General features: G+C 43.3%; 1 protein-coding gene across 11 annotated transcripts in view; it reads left to right on the forward strand.

Moving 5' to 3' along the window:
- Positions 1-1,097: 1,097 nt before the first annotated feature.
- TUT4 (terminal uridylyl transferase 4) overlaps positions 1,098-16,237 on the forward strand; it is a 130,313-nt gene continuing 115,173 nt past the window's right edge. For 5 of the 11 annotated variants that reach the window (XM_071092927.1, XM_071092930.1, XM_071092936.1 and 2 more), the window contains exon 1: positions 1,101-1,511. The gene's annotated coding sequence lies outside the window, so the exon portion shown is untranslated. Of the gene's footprint in view, positions 1,512-16,237 lie in introns of all 11 variants that reach the window. The other 6 variants (XM_071092954.1, XM_071092955.1, XM_071092953.1 and 3 more) reach the window with 3 other exon arrangements.

A 16,237-nucleotide genomic window follows, 5' to 3' on the forward strand; every position in this document is an offset into this window, starting at 1 on the left:
TGAAGTGGAGCGTCCCTCTGTAACCTCTAACCAGTTCCAGCCTGAGTCACATTATAAGAAAATTTATAAGGCACTATCTTGTAAATACTTAAGATTTAACATCTTCCCTTCACCCCTGCGTCCACTCTTGTCATACCTTTTTCCTGCCTAGCATGTGTCAAACTCAAAGGACTGGGCACCGAGCACAGAGGTTGTGTGCTTTGTCCAGCTTTGAGGTCAGAGGTTGGCTAAATAATCTCTGAGGCTGGGGTCTTAAAAAAAAACAACAAAAAAACAAAACTAACAAAGCCTTAAGTTCGTTCTGCCCGTGACTTTAAATAATTATGTAGAGGAATGTAATACGTTAAAAGCAAGGGGAGGAGGGGACCCATTGATGGTAGTTGGTTTTATGCCCGCCTGCAGCTAAAGAAATGATTTCTAAAACCTCTTTTGAGGGTGGGAGAGGGACTGCTCCCGAGATTTCTTTTGAGAAATTCCTGAACTGACTGCCCTTTAAAAGGAAAAAAGGTCCAGCTGTGGTGGGCTGGAGGCCGTGGTGAGTGGGTGGGGGTCGACCCCGGCGGCTTCCTCTGTCCCGCTCCCTGCCGCTGCTCCGAAGCCCGCTCGGGCTTCCGAGGGTCCACCGAGGCTCGGGCTGGGCCCAGTAAGAGTGCCAGGCCAGAGGGTACCCATTCCAGGCCGGCCTTCCTCCCCGGGGGGACAGCCTTGGGAGCGAGGCGCCGAGGCGGCTCTCGAGCTCCACTTCCAGCTCGGGGGCCTCGGCAGAGGCCAGGAACCAGACTGGGGCGGCACTAGGGTGCCCACCACCCCCACCCCCTCCGGCAAGCGGGCGAATCAGCGCGGCTCCCCCGCGGGGCCCAGGCGGGCTGCGGGACCTCGCGACCTCCGCTCGGGGGCCCCGCCCCTGCCCGCGAGCCCCGGGTGGCTCCCTCCTCCCTTCCGCCAGCGGCCCGCCCCCTCCTCGCGAGCTAACGAGTATCTCGCGCGCGCTCCCTTCCCTCCGCGTGGGTGTGAGTGCGCGATCCTCGTACCTCGGCCTTCTCCCCATTGTTTCTTCGCGGCCACCGCGAACCCCCTCCCCCCAGTGCTGTTTCCCCCTCCCCCGCCCCGGTGTAAACGGCGCCTGCGGGGCCCCCCGAAAGAAGGGAGGGGGCACTCCTGAACCCTTTCCTCTGCGCGTAGCTCCTTCTCTGCCGGGCCGGGACCCCATTCCAGGCTCTGTCCTCTCCCCTCCCCCTCTCCTCCGGCTACCCCTCTCCCTCGCCCCCTCCCCTCAGCGGGTCCTCCTCTTTCTCTCCCTCTCCCTCTCCCTCCTCCTCCCCCTCCCCATCCCTTCCCCCCCACAATGCAGTTCGCGGCGCGGCGGACATGGCGGTGGAGTCCTGAGCTCGTCGTGTCCCGGCCTCCAGCGGTGGCAGCGGCGACGGCGGCGGCAGCAGGAGGCGGAGGGAGAGCGGGAGCCACTGAGATGAGGAGGCGTCGCGCGCGCCTGTAGCTCGCGGGCCTCGCAGGTACGAGGTTCCGGCCGCGGGGCAGCGCCGGCTGCTGAGGGGGTGTGCTCGGGAAGGCCGGGCGGCCCCCGGTTCGCCCTCCCGGGTGCCGCGCTTCGCAGGTGTCGGGGGCCTGGCCTGAGAGTGTCTCAGCCGTCCCCTTGGGGCCCGACACTTCTTTCTTTGCTGGAACGGGCTTCGGGTGTCCCAGGGGAAGACTGAGATAAGGGAGGTAGGGTCGGCGGCCTGGGCGGCCTGAGGAGGGCATTGGGGCGCTTTGGGGACGAACTCCACACTGTGGCTGGGGCTCCGGGTCCCGGACCGAAACCTGTTGTAGACCAGCGAGGCGGATTTTGAGTTAACGGAATTGGTTTGAACATTTCTCTTGGGTCCAGTTACGATTCCCTGTCATGTGTACCTTTTTCTTTCATCCTTGCTTAGACATAGGGGACTACATAATGTATATAAATGTATACACGCATAGAATACATACTGAATGTTTCCCCGGGCTCATCCTTGTAGGGAGAAGGCAGAGGTGTCTGTGTGGATTTCGTTTCTTGCTCGCCCGCCTTCTCTCTCCCCCGCCCCCCAGTCGAAAGGTGGTAATGCGCGGTTTTGACGTGGGTAACTGAGATTCGTATTTGTAAACAGACAGCGCTCTCCTAGTGTGTTGCACGCCTCTGCGAAGTGTTTCAGACTCCTGTTGGTATCTGGATTGCGAAAGAATGAGATGTTTAGACCTGAAGGAAGCACATCAGCGGGATTTCTAGTCGTACTTGAATGGGATGAATTACTGTTGTATTAACGACGTTGATTACACATTTTCTTTTCAGAAGATTACCAAGTCTTAGATGAATTTTGCGTGATATCTTAGATTCCGTATATCTGCTTCTTCATTTTGATAAAAGTAGTTCCTTACTCATTTGACCTGCCTTATCGTGATCTTAAATTGTGTCCAGAAATGCAATTGGAATTGTGTATTGTTGGCATGCATTTAGTAATTAACTCGAGTGAATCAGATTAGCTTTTGTTTCCAAAGGTTTTTTTTCCCTCCAGTCTTATAGCAGCGAAATGTTTGTAGCACTTGATGAAACAGAACATATCCTGTTTCTGTTTTTAAAGAAATGAGAACTGTTAGCTAATAAAATTGGATAATCCCAGCCGGATATGATGATTTAGAGAGAATGCCACACAGAGGTGTTGAATTGTGGGGTGGTTTAAAAAGCAAAGCCGACTTTGTGTGTGTGTACGTGTGTGTGTGTCTGCGCGCTGAAATGTTCTTTAGGCTCAGAACTCATGTCACTACACTGCATCGTAGTACTGATTAGTCACAACTTGTAAAATTATGAAATATTGATTCGCTTAAAAAGCTGTGCTTAAGATAACTCTTTAGTGTCTGGTGTGCTGTGTTGCTTTTATAAACAAATTTTTAAAGAGTGCTTCTTAGAAACCATATACTTTGGGGAGGATAAGAATTTTAAGTCGTTTTATACTTTAAAAATATTTATATTTAATATAAACAAAAGAAACTTTTAAAACCCTTAGATAAATTTTCCTACTGCTTGCAGTTTTTCACTTGGCTAGTGTGGAAAATGAAAAATGAAGTTTTCTTAAAATAATTCAGAAATGGAAGTGAAAGTTAATGACATTTGATGTTTTAAATCCAGCAAACATTTAAATACAGAAAGGAAATTTAAAGTATTTTCATTGTCATAGGCCAAGTTGTTACCGATAAATTAACAAGATATTGTACATATAAGTTTAGTTCAATTTTATAAATTCTAAGTGACACCTAAAATTACATTTATTTTTAGTTGCTGGAGCTAGAACAGTACAGTGTCTACATTTTATTTTTAGACTTTTTAGAATCAAAATATATAATTATAAATTTCTCTGATTAACAAAGAGCTGTTTAAAGATAGTTTTTATTGTTTTCAGCAGATTCATTTTAGAGTAATTAGAATTTTTTTAACCTCAAAGTTACCTTGACATACAAAATAAGTACCATTAATTATGTTGTATTCTCTGCAGAATGTCAAATCAGGATCTGTTGGTCAAGAAAGGTGTTTGAATTTATTTACTGTAGAAAGTTTCCAGTTTCAGAGAAACAAAATAACCAACCCTTACCTGTAGGGCCTGGCCAGGTGGCTCACGCCTGTAATATCAGCGCTTTGGGAAGTGGAGGCGAGAGGATTGCTTGAGTGTAGGAGTTTGATATCAGCCTGGGCAACATAGTGAGACTTTGTCACTACCAAAATATAAAACAAATTAGCTGTAATCGCAGAAGCTGAGGTGGGAGGATTGCCTGAGCCCCAGAGTTCAAGGTTGCAGTGAGGCACAGTTGCGCCACTGTACTCCAGCCTGGGTGACAGAGTAAGACCCTGCCTTTTTTTTTAAAAAAAAAAAAAAAAAAAAAAGGCAGTACTTACCTGTTAATGTTGATGTCAGAACGTTTTGTTCGATAAAACAGAACTCAATGAGATGTGTTCCTTTTTCAAATAAATTACAAATACTTGAATTGGTTAAAAAATATTACATTCAGTTAAAGCCACTGCTGCAGTATAGAAATATGTTCTAAAAAAGAACAATTCTGGAAAGACCTAAAAAAGACAAAGGAAAGGGACACCATAGTTTAAAACAGGATAGGTAGACTTTTTCTTAGTAATCTTAGAGCAATTAGAGTTGTTTACATGGTACTAACTGAATTGTTTTAATTCTAGAATCCTAAATAATTACACAGTTTGGGGAAATGTTTAAAAACCAGCATTTCTGCAGAGTATTTCGTTTTTTAAATCTTTTATTATGTACAGACTGTATTCAAATAAACCATACACTCTGAAAAAGCAGGTTCTGACTTTTCTTCCAGAGTATTTCTTACAGACCCAAAGAGAGGAAAGGGTATATAAATGCAAAGATTAATGTTAGGATTTTTTTTCCCCTTGAGAGATTTGTGTGGTGTCTTATGTTCAAATTATTTTTATGTCAAATCATGTAATTGGATATCTATAATTATGAGTTGAAGAGGGAGAGAGAAGGGAATCAAAATTTTTTAGATTGCCCAGGCACTGTGCTAGACACTGTCTATGCATTTTTTTTTCACTTGTTTGGTGTAACAACCCTTTGAAACCTGTTTATAGGCGAGGAACTTTTGACTCACACAGGTTAGTGATTTGCTGAAGATCACAGAATTAGATTTCAGAGCACATCTGTCTTCCTAATATAATGTATATGTGATGTTGCTTTTCAGGTGTATTATTTTCTCAATTATTTAGAATCGGAAACTGCCTAATGTTGCTCATTCATTCATTCATTTAAACATTCATTTCATCAAACATTTGCATTTGTCTCAGTCTACATATAGTACAGTAAATTACAACACACTAGATTGTGGGAGTTGAGAGGGAAGAAACTGGCTCTTGAAGGGTGAGTAGGAGTTTGCTAGGTGGGGAGGAGGATGGATTGGAGGTTGGAGATCATTCCAGACCTAGGGAATAACATGCAAAGATGATAAATTGTAATAAGCCTTGGGGAGTGAGGGAGAGTGAGAAATTCAGTATGGTAGGAATTGATATGGATAGAATGGGGAGATAAATGATAGGAAGTAGCAAATTGTGAGGGACCATTTATGTTATATTAAGGTATTTGAATTTTTATCTTGTGAGATCACCAAGTGAGATAGTGGTTGAGCTGTGAAGTATGTTTTCTGACTCCTAGTTTTGTATTTCTTTTCTCCTTGGCTTTCTTGCTAACAGAGTTTACCTGTTTTTAGTGGATAGGCAGGCCTTCTTTTCCATACCACTCTTCTCTCTTCTCCCTGTATTCTAGACTTTTATCTTGAGGATTCTGTGATCCAAATCTTACTGTCCAAGAACTTTTAATTTTTTTTTTTTTTTTTTTTTTTGAGACGGAGTCTGGCTCTGTCGCCCGGGCTGGAGTGCAGTGGCCGGATCTCAGCTCACTGCAAGCTCCGCCCCCCGGGTTTACGCCATTCTCCTACCTCAGCCTCCCGAGTAGCTGGGACTACAGGCGCCCGCCACCGCGCCTGGCTAGTTTTTTGTATTTTTTTTTAGTAGAGACGGGGTTTCACCGTGTTCGCCAGGATGGTCTCGATCTCCTGACCTCGTGATCCGCCCGTCTCGGCCTCCCAAAGTGCTGGGATTACAGGCTTGAACCACCGCGCCTGGCCGAACTTTTAATTTTTTTTTTTTTTTTTTTTTTTTTTTTTGAGACGGAGTCTTGCTCTGTCCCCCAGGCTGGAGTGCAGTGGCCGGATCTCAGCTCACTGCAAGCTCCTCCTCTCGGGTTCACGCCATTCTCCTGCCTCAGCCTCCCAGGTAGCTGGGACTACAGGCACCCGCCACTTCGCCCGGCTAGATTTTTGTATTTTTTAGTAGAGACGGGGTTTCACCGTGTTAGCCAGGATGGTCTCGATCTCCTGACCTCATGATCCGCCCGTCTCGGCCTCCCAAAGTGCTGGGATTACAGGCTTGAGTCACCGCGCCCGGCCTAGAACTTTTAATTTTTTAGAAAATTCTTTTGAGATGAAAATACCTCTGGGGGAAATCACCTTGTTATACTACTTAGGAAGTTTTTTCACTTGTTGGCTTGGATTAGTTGACTGTTTTCCAGTTTAGCACTAGAAAACAGTAGCTTAAGGCATTGAAGAGCATGAGCTGGAAGGAGGCAGAAGCTATTCATTCAAGTTTGATGTTCACCACTATAGATGGGCAAAGTCCTAATCTTTACATAAGGCATCTTGTACTTTCAAAAAGAAATAGGTATGTTTGTTAATCACACAACAATCTGATTGCTTTAAGTGGGTATTTGATTTACCATGATAATAGATAACTTACTGCATGGTTACTACAAGCTAATTTCTTTCTCAAGATCTTTAAAGTGTTAACTTATTCCTCAAAACAACCTTTTTTATAGTATTCTCATTTACAGATGGGGAAAGTCCATGTAGAAGGGTTGAGTACCTTGGACAATATCTCATAGCTAGTTTGCTGCAGTCAGGATTTGAGCTCAAAGTGTCTGAGTCTAGAGTCACAGCTCTTCGCCACTATACTGTGTTGTACCTTTAAGCTTAGGGTGTCAAAGTTTTGTGTTCAGAGAGTGTTAAATTCTGTAGTTACATAGGTTGTCAAAAATATTTTGCAAGTATGCAAAGTATGAATTATAAAAAATAACTAAACCTGATTGCATTTTGTCAGTGTGTAGTTTAATAATATAATTATTAAATTAAATATTTAACACCACTGTAGTTTAAATAATTTAATTGACCAATCATTAAGTGCTAGTCATGTGCTGAGTGTTAGTTTAGGCCAGTGGTATTCAAACTATGTTTGGGGACCTTTTGGAGAGGGGTGTCTCTGAGTCAAACTGTTTTCATGGTAATATTAAGACACAATTTGACTTTTCCCTTATTCTCTGGTCTGGAGTGACATGTGAAGACTTTATTGCTTTGATGGCTAATGTAATGTGTAATAGTGTATTATTTTTTTCCCTTTTTTCTTTGAGATATAATTTACAATACCATAAAATTCACACTTTTAAAAGATACAGTTCAGTGGCTTTTAGTGTATCTATAAGGTTGTATAACCATCACTATTTAATTTTGGAATATTTTTATACCATAACGAAACCCAGTTCCCATTAATCACTCCCCATTCCTTCCTCCTTCAAGCCTTTGGCAACCACTAAGCTACGTCTCTAGAAATTATGGACATTACACATACAAGGAATTATACAGTATGTGGCTTTTTGTGCCTGGCTTCTCTCACTGAACTTAATGTTTTCAAGGTTGGCCATAGTGTAGCATGTATTAGCTTTTTTCTGGCTGAATAGTATTACCTTCTATGGAGATACCACGTTTTGTTTAACCATTCATCATTTGATGGACATTTGGGTTATTTCCACTTTTTACCTATAAGGAATAGTGCTGCTGTGAACATCGTTAAGAGTTTCTGTGTGGATATACATTTTCATTTCTCTTGGGTATATACCCAGATTGTAATTGCTGGGTGTTTTGATAAACTTATGTTTAACTTTCTGAGGAACTGCCAAACTGTTTTCCAAAGTTGTACCATTTTACATTCCCAGTGGCAATGTATGGAAGGTTTCAGTTTCTCTACATCCTGACCATCATCTAGTGGGTGACACTTCACCCACACTACCTCACTACCTCATTGTGGGTTTGATTTGCATTTCCCTAATGATTAATAAGATGTTGAGCATCTCTTCATGTGCCTATTGTGTGTGCATTTTTCTATCTCCTTTGGAAAGATACCTACTCAAATCCTTTACCCGTTTTTAAAAATTGTTGAGTTTTAAGAACTCTTAATATATTCTGGATACTAGACGTTCCCCACTTTTTTTTTTTTTTTTTGAGACAGTCTTGCTCTTTCACCAAGGCTGAAGTGCAGTTGTGTGAACACAGCTCACTGTAGCCTCTGCCTTCTGGCCTCCACCTCCTGGGCCTTAAGCGATCCTCCTGCCTTAGCCTCTTGAGTAGCTTGGACTACAGGGGCGTGCCACCATGCCCAGCTAATTTTATTTATTTATTTATTTATTTTTGTAGAGACAAGGTCTCACTGTGTTGTCTAGGCTGGTCTCAAACTCCTGGCCTCAAATGATCCTCCTTCCTCAGCCTCCAAAAGGGCCAGGATTACAGGTGTGAGTCATCTCACCCAGCCTAGACCCTTTTTAGATATATTATTTACAAAAATGCTGTCTCATTTTGTGGAGTGTCTGTTCACTTGATTCTAAAAATAGTGATAAAATGTACATAACAAAATTATCCATTTAACCTTGTTTCTAACTTTTAAAAATTGCAGTAAAATATACATAACACAACATATCTTAATGATTTTTAAGTGTATCATTCAGTGGTATTAAATACATTCATAATGTTGTGCAGCCATCATCACCATCCATCCCTATAACCCTTTTCATCTTACAAAACTGAAGCTCTATACCCATTAAATGATAATTTCCCATTCCCTTCTTCCCTCACCCCTGGCAACCACTATTCTGTCTTTACCATTTTGCCTACTCTAAATACCTCATATAAATTGAATCATAAAGTATTTGTCTTGTGGCTTGTTTCACTTAGCATAGTGTCCTCAGCGTTCGTTCATGTGGCATATTGCAGAATTTCCTTCTTTTTTAAGGCTGAATAATATTCCATTGTATGGATATACCACATTTTGCTTATCTCTTTGTCTATGAGTAGACACTTAGATTATTTCCATGTTTTAGCTGTTGTGAATGATGCTGCTGTGAACATGAGTGTACAGTATCTCTTAGAGAGCCTGCTTTCAATTTTTTTGGTGTATACCCAGAAGTTAAATTATTGGATCAGATGGTAATTTTATTCTTATTATTTATTTATTTATTTATTTGACAAGATTTGACTCTGTCTCCCAAGCTGGAGTGCAGTGGCATGATCTTAGCTCACTGCAGCCTCTGCCTCCTGGGCTCAAACCATCCTCCCACCTCAGCCTCTTGTGTAGCTGGGACTATGGGCGCTTGTGACCACACCTGGCTAATTTTTTTTTTTTGTATTTTTGTAGAGATGCAATTTCACCATATTGCCCAAGCTGGTCTGGAACTCCTGAGCTCAAGTGATCTGCCTGCCTCAGCCTCCCAAACTGCTGGGATTACAGGCATGAGCCATCGTGCCTTACCTATTATTATTATTATTTTTGACACCTTAGGATCATTGAGTATATTTTTAATTTTTTGAGGAACTGCCGTATTGTTTTCCATAGTGGCTGTACCATTTTACATTCCTCCCAACAGTGCAGAAAGGTTCTAATATTTCCACAGCCTTGCCAACGCTTGTTATTTTGTTTTTATTTAATAGTAGTCCTGTCCTATGGGTTATGAGTTGGTATCTCATTGCAGTTTTGATTTGCATTTCCCTAATGATTAGTGATATTCAGCATCTTTTCACGTGCTTATGGCCATCTGTATATCTTCTTTGGAGAAATGTCTATGCGAGCCCTTTGCCCGTTTTTGAATCAGGTTGTTTTTTGTTCATTTTTTTGGAGTTGCTGTATATTCTGGATGTTAGTCCCTTATCAAATACATGATTTATAATTATTTTCTTCCATTCTGTTCTGTAGGGTTACCTTTTTTTTTTTTTTTGAGACAGAGTCTTACTCTCTGTCGCCCAGACTGGGGAGCAGTGGTGTAGTCTTGGCTTACCACAACCTCCAGTTCCCAGGCTCAAGCGATTCTCCTACCTCAGCCTCCTGAGTAGCTAGGATTACAGGTGCTTGCCAGTATTGCCTAGCTAAATTTTGTATTTTTAGTAGAGATGGGATTTCACCATGTTGGCTAGACTGCTGAGATCTTGAACTTCTGACCGCAAATGTTCCACCCACGTTGGCCTCCCAAAGTGTGAGGATTATAGGCATGAGCCACCATGCCTGGCCTTTACTCTGTTTCTTTTCTGGTTTGTTTGGGTTTTTTTGTTTGTTTGTTTGTTTTTGAGACAAGGTGTCACTCTGTCCCCTAGGCTGGGATGCAGTGGCGCAATCATGGCTCAATGCAGCCTTGACCTCCCTGGGCTCAAGAGATCATCCCACCTCAGCCTTTGGAGTAGCTGGGACTATAGGCACGTGTCACCACGACACTCGAATTTTAAGATTTTTGTAGAGACAGGGTCTCACTATGTTGCATAGGCTGGCCTTGAACTCCTGGCCTCAAGTGATCCTCCTGGCTGGGCCTCCCAGAGTGCTGGGATTATAGATGTGAACCACCATGCCTAGCGTGGCCACCATTTTACTCAGTTGATAGTATCTTTTGAGTAACAAAAGTTTTGAATTTTCTGCCAGTCTTGTTTGTCTATTTTTTCTTTTGTTGCCCATGCCTTTGGTGTCATACTAAGCAAATAATTGCCAACTCCAGTGTCGTGAAGCTTTTCCCTTCTGTTTTCGTCTAAGAACTTTATAGTTTTATGTTTCTTAGTTATGGTTTTATAGTTACAAGTTTAGGTTTCTCAGGTCTTTGATCCATTTTGAGTTAACTTTTGTTTATGGTCAAAATTCAGTCTTTTGCAGGTGGAACACCCAGCTAAGTTTTTGTATTTTTAGTAGAAATGGGGTTTCACCATGTTAGCCAGGATGGTCTCATCTCCTGACCTTGTGATCTGCCTGCAGTGGCCTCCCAAAGTGCTGGGATTACAGGCATGAGCCACCGTGCCCGGCCTGATTACTGTAGCTTTGTAGTAAGTTTTGCAGCTAGGAAGTGTGAGTCCTCCATCTTTGTTTTTCTTTGTCAAGACTTCTGGCTATTTGGAGTCTCTTGGGATTCCATATGAATTTTAGGATTGATTTTGGTATTTCTGCAAAAAATGTCGTTGGAATTTTGATAGGGATTGCATTAAATGTTTAGATTGTTTTTTAGTGTGGACATTTTAACAATAGTCAAGCCAGAGGCCGGGCGCGGTGGCTCAAGCCTGTAATCCCAGCACTATGGGAGGCCGAGACGGGCGGATCACGAGGTCAGGAGATCGAGCCCATCCTGGCTAACACGGTGAAACCCCGTCTCTATTAAGAAATACAAAAAACTAGCCGGGCGAGGTGGCGGGCGCCTGTAGTCCCAGCTACTCGGGAGGCTGAGGCCGGAGAATGGCGTGAACCCGGGAGGCGGAGCTTGCAGTGAGCTGAGATCCGGCCACTGCACTCCAGCCTGGGCGACAGAGCGAGACTCCGTCTCAAAAAAAAAAAAAAAAAAAAAAAAAAAAAAATAGTCAAGCCAGGCATGGTGGCTCATGCCTGTAATCCCAGCACTTTGGGAGGCCGAGGCGAGTGGATCACCTGAGGTCAGGAGTTCGAGACCAGCCTGGCCAACATGGTGAAACCCTGTCTTTAGTAAAAATACAAAAATTAGCTGAGCCCAGTGGCAGGTGCCTATAATCCTGGCTACTCAGGAGGCTGCGGCAGGAGAATCGCTTGAACCTGGGAGGCGGAGGTTGCAGTGAGCTGAGATTGCCTCATTGCACTCCAGCCTGGGAGGGAGAGCGAGACTCCGTCTCAAAAAAAAAAAAAAAAAAAAATTAAGCCTCTGTGAACGTAGTATGTGTTCCTGTTTATATATTTCTAAATTTCTTTCAGCAATGTTTCATAGTTTTCTTTTTTTTTTTTTTTTTTTTTTTGGAGTCTCGCTCTGTCACCCAGGCTGGAGTGCAGTGGCCGGATCTCAGCTCACTGCAAGCTCCGCCTCCCGGGTTTACGCCATTCTCCTGCCTCAGCCTCCCGAGTAGCTGGGACTACAGGCGCCTGCCACCTCGCCCGGCTAAGTTTTTTGTATTTTTAGTAGAGACGGGGTTTCACTGTGTTAGCCAGGATGGTCTCGATCTCCTGACCTCGTGATCCGCCCGTCTCGGCCTCCCAAAGTGCTGGGATTACAGGCTTGAGCCACCGCGCCCGGCCCATAGTTTTCTTTGTACATATATTTCACTTCTTTGGTTATGTAATTCCTTAGTACTTTATTCTTTTTGATGGTATTGTAAATGGAATTTTTAAAATTTCCCTTCAGATTATTTATTGTATTTAGAAATGCAACTGGTTTTTTGTTTGTTGACTTTGTATCCTGCTTCGTTGTGGAATTCATTTATTAGTTGTAGTGTGTGTGTGCGTGTATAATCTTTAGGATTTTCTACATATAAAATCATATTATTTGCAAACTGAGATGATTTTACTTCTTCCTCTCCAATTTAGATGCCTTTTGTTTCTTTTGCCTAATGGCGTTGGCTAGAACTTCCAGTACTGTGTTGAGTAGAAATGGTGAACACAGGCCAGGCATGGTGGCTCATGCCTGTAATCGGAGGCTTAGGTGGGTGGATCACCTGAAGTCAGGAGTTTGAGACCAGCCTGACCAACATGGAAAAACCCTGTCTCTATTCAAAATTCAAAATTAGCTGGGCACAGTGGCGCATGCCTGTAATCCCAGCTACTTGGGAGGCCGAGGCAGGAGAATCGCTTGAACCTGGGGGGCAGAGGTTGTGGTGAGCTGAGATCATGCCATTGCACTCCAGCCTGGGCAACAAGAGCGAAACTCCGCCTCAAAAAAAAAAAAAGAAAAGAAAAGAAATGGTGAAAACAGGCATCTTTCCCTTGTCCTGATATAAGAGGAAAAGGTTTTCATTTTTTACCATTGAGTGTGATGTCTACTATAGGTTTTCCTTAGATAGCTTTTATTATATTGAAGTAGTTTCTTTCTATTCCTAGATTGTTGAGTGTTTTTATCATGAAAGGGTATTGAATTTTGTCAGATCCTTTGTTTGCTGGAGATGATCATGTGGTTTTTCGTTTTGTTTGGTTAATATGGTATGTTACATTGATCTGTTTTCATATGCAAGGATGGTTCAACATCCTTGCATTCCAGGAATAAATCCCATTTGGTCGTGGTGTATAATTCTTTAACTGTGCTGCTGAATTCAGTTTGCTAGTATTCTGTTGTGGATTTTTGCATGAATGTTTATACTATTTTCATTTTAAGCCTCAGCCTCTCGAGTAGCTAAGCATACATTCAGTAACATTAAATATATTTGCATTATTGTGCAACTATCACCACCATCCATTTCCAGAATATTTCCATTTTCCCAAGCTGAAATTCTGTACCCATCAAACAATAAATTCTCATTTCCCTTGCTTCCTAACCTGTAGAAACCACCATTCTACTTTATTTCTCTGTGATTTTGACTGTTCTAAGTACTGCATATCAGTAGGCTCATATAATATTTGTTGTGGGCCGGGCGCGGTGGCTCAAGCCTGTAATCCCAGCACTTTGGGAGGCCGAGACGGGCGGATCACTAGGTCAGGAGATCGTGACCATCCTGGCTAACACGGTGAAACCCCGTCTCTACTAAAAAATACAAAAAACTAGCCGGCCGAGGTGGCGGGCGCCTGTAGTCCCAGCTACTCGGGAGGCTGAGACAGGAGAATGGCCCGAACCCGGGAGGCGGAGCTTGCAGTGAGCTGAGATCCGGCCACTGCACTCCAGCCTGGGCGACAGAGCGAGACTCCGTCTCAAAAAAAAAAAAAAAAATTTGTTGTGACTGGCTTCTTTCATATGGCATAATGTCTTCAAGGTTCATCCATGTCATAGCATGTGTCAGAATTTTCTACCTTTTTAAGACTGAGTAGCAGTTCATTATATATATGTCCCACATTTTGTTTATCCTTTCATCTGTTGGTGGATACTTGGGTTGCCTTCACATTTTGGCTATCGTGAATAATGCTTCTTTGAACATTGATGTTCAAATACCTGTTTCTGCTTTCAGTTATTTGGGTATATACTTAGAATTGGAATTGTTGGATCATTCTATGTTTAATTTTTTGAGGAGTTGTCATACTGTTTTTTCATTTTTGTGAGTGTGCTCACTGAAATACAGAAGTTTTAAATTTGATGAAGTCCCATTTATCTATTTTCTTTAGTTTTCTCTGCTTTAAGTGTCATACCTAAAAAATCATTGTTGATCCAAGATTATGAAGATTTACTCCTGTGTTTTCTTCCAACAGTTTTATACTTTTAGCTTCTACATTTAGGTCTTTGATCCATTTTGAGTTTTTTTTTTTTTTTTTAATGTGATATAATGTAGAAGTTTCTTTCTTTCTTTTTTCTTTTTTTTTTTTGACAGTCTTGCTCTGTCACCCAGGCTGGAGTGCAATGACGTGGTCTTGGCTCACTGCAACCTCTGCCTCCTGAGTTCAAGTGATTCTCCTGCCTCAGCCTCCCAAGTAGCTGGGATTACAGGTGCCTGCCACCATGCCCAGCTAATTTTTGTATTTTTAGTGGAGATGGGGTTTCACCATGTTGGCCAGGCTCGTCTCGAACTCCTGAGATCAAGTAATATGCCGCCTTGGCCTCCCAAAGTACTAGGATTACAGGCGTGAACACCCGTGCCCAGCCTGATGTAGAAGTTTTACTACCTTTTTTTTTTTTTTTTTTAAAGACAGAGTCTTGCTCTGTGGCCCAGGCTGGAGTGCAGTGGCGTGATCTTGGCTCACTGCAACGTCTACCTCCTCCCGAGTTCAGGCAATTCTTTTTTTTTTTTTTTTTTTTTGAGACGGAGTCTCGCTTTTTTGCCCAGGCTGGAGTGCAGTGGCCGGATCTCAGCTCACTGCAAGCTCCGCCTCCCGGGTTTACGCCATTCTCCTGCCTCAGCCTCCCGAGTAGCTGGGACTACAGGCGCCCACCACCTCGCCCGGCTAGGTTTTTGTATTTTTAGTAGAGACGGGGTTTCACCATATTAGCCAGGATGGTCTAGATCTCCTGACCTCGTGATCCGCCCGTCTCGGCCTCCCAAAGTGCTGGGATTACAGGCTTGAGCCACCGCGCCCGGCCGAGTTCAGGCAATTCTTGTGCCTCAGCCACCCTAGTAGTTGAGATTACAGGTGTGCACCACCATGCCCAGCCAGTTTTTGTATTTTTAGTAGACACAGCGTTTTACCATGTTGGCCAGGCTGGTCCCTAACTCCTGGCCTCAGGTGATCTGTCTGCCTCGGCCTCCTAAAGTGCTGGGATTACAGGTGTGAGCCACTGCGTCTGACCAGTATATTTTTGCATTTGAAAAATTTCTCAGTTTTAATAATCTAATGATGCATGTATCAATAGATATAACACACAAAGACAAAGGTTCTTTGGATCCTCGATATTTTAAGAGTATAAAGGTATTCTGAGACCAAAAAGTTTGAGAATTACTGCTTTAGGCTCAGAGACATACTCTAGTACGTAAACTTGGACCAAAAATTGGGAGTCATGTTTCTTATAGTCACATGCCAGTCCCGTTTATGTTATCTTAGGCAAGTCATAAACTCAGGGTACCTCATTAATGTATAAAATGGAAATACTACAAGACTATAATTATAGCAACTTCACAGATGTGTAAGGATAAGTGAATGGGTATACTAGACAGGTAGTAGTGAAAACTGTATTCTCAAAAATGTTGTCTTTTTTTTTTTTTTTTTTTTTTTGAGTTGAGTCTTGCTCTTTTGCCCAGGCTGGAGTGCAGTGGTGCGATCTTAGGTTACTGCGTACTCTCTCTCCTGGGCTCAAGTGATTCTTCTGTCTCAGCCTCCTGAGAATTCAGATTACAGGTGTACGCCACCAAGCCCTGCAATTTTTTTTGTCTTTTTAGTAGAGTTGGGGTTTCGCTGTGTCGCCCAGGCTGGTCTTGAACTCCTTGTTGCAAGTGATCCCCCTGCCTTGGTCTCCTAGAGTGCTGGGATTTTAGACATGAGCCACCACGTCTGGCCAGTTTTTTTTTTTTTGAGACAGAGTCTCGCTCTGTCGCCCAGGCTGGAGTGTAGTGGCGCAATCTTGGCTCACTGCAAGCTCTGCCTCCCGGGTTCACGCCATTCTCCTGCCTCAGCCTCCCAAGTAGCCGGGATTACAGGCACCTGCCACCATGCCTGGCTAATTTTTTTGTATTTTTAGTAGAGACAGGGTTTCACCGTGTTAGCCAAGATGGTCTCGATCTCCTGACCTTGTGATCTGCCCACTTTAGCCTCCCAAAGTGCTGGGATTACAGGTTTGAGCCACTGCGCCTGGCCTTTTTTTTTTTTTTTTTAAGACAGAGTCTTGCTCTTGTCACCCAGGCTGGAGTGCAGTGGCACAATCTTGGCTCACTGTAACCTCTGCCTCCTGGTTCAAGTGATTCTTCTGCCTCAGCCTCCTGAGTAGTTGGTATTATAGACGTGTGCCACCACTCCCAGCTAATTTTTGTATTTTGG

This window comes from Macaca nemestrina, chromosome 1 (assembly GCF_043159975.1).
Source record: "Macaca nemestrina isolate mMacNem1 chromosome 1, mMacNem.hap1, whole genome shotgun sequence".
Classification (NCBI taxonomy): Eukaryota; Metazoa; Chordata; class Mammalia; order Primates; family Cercopithecidae; genus Macaca; species Macaca nemestrina.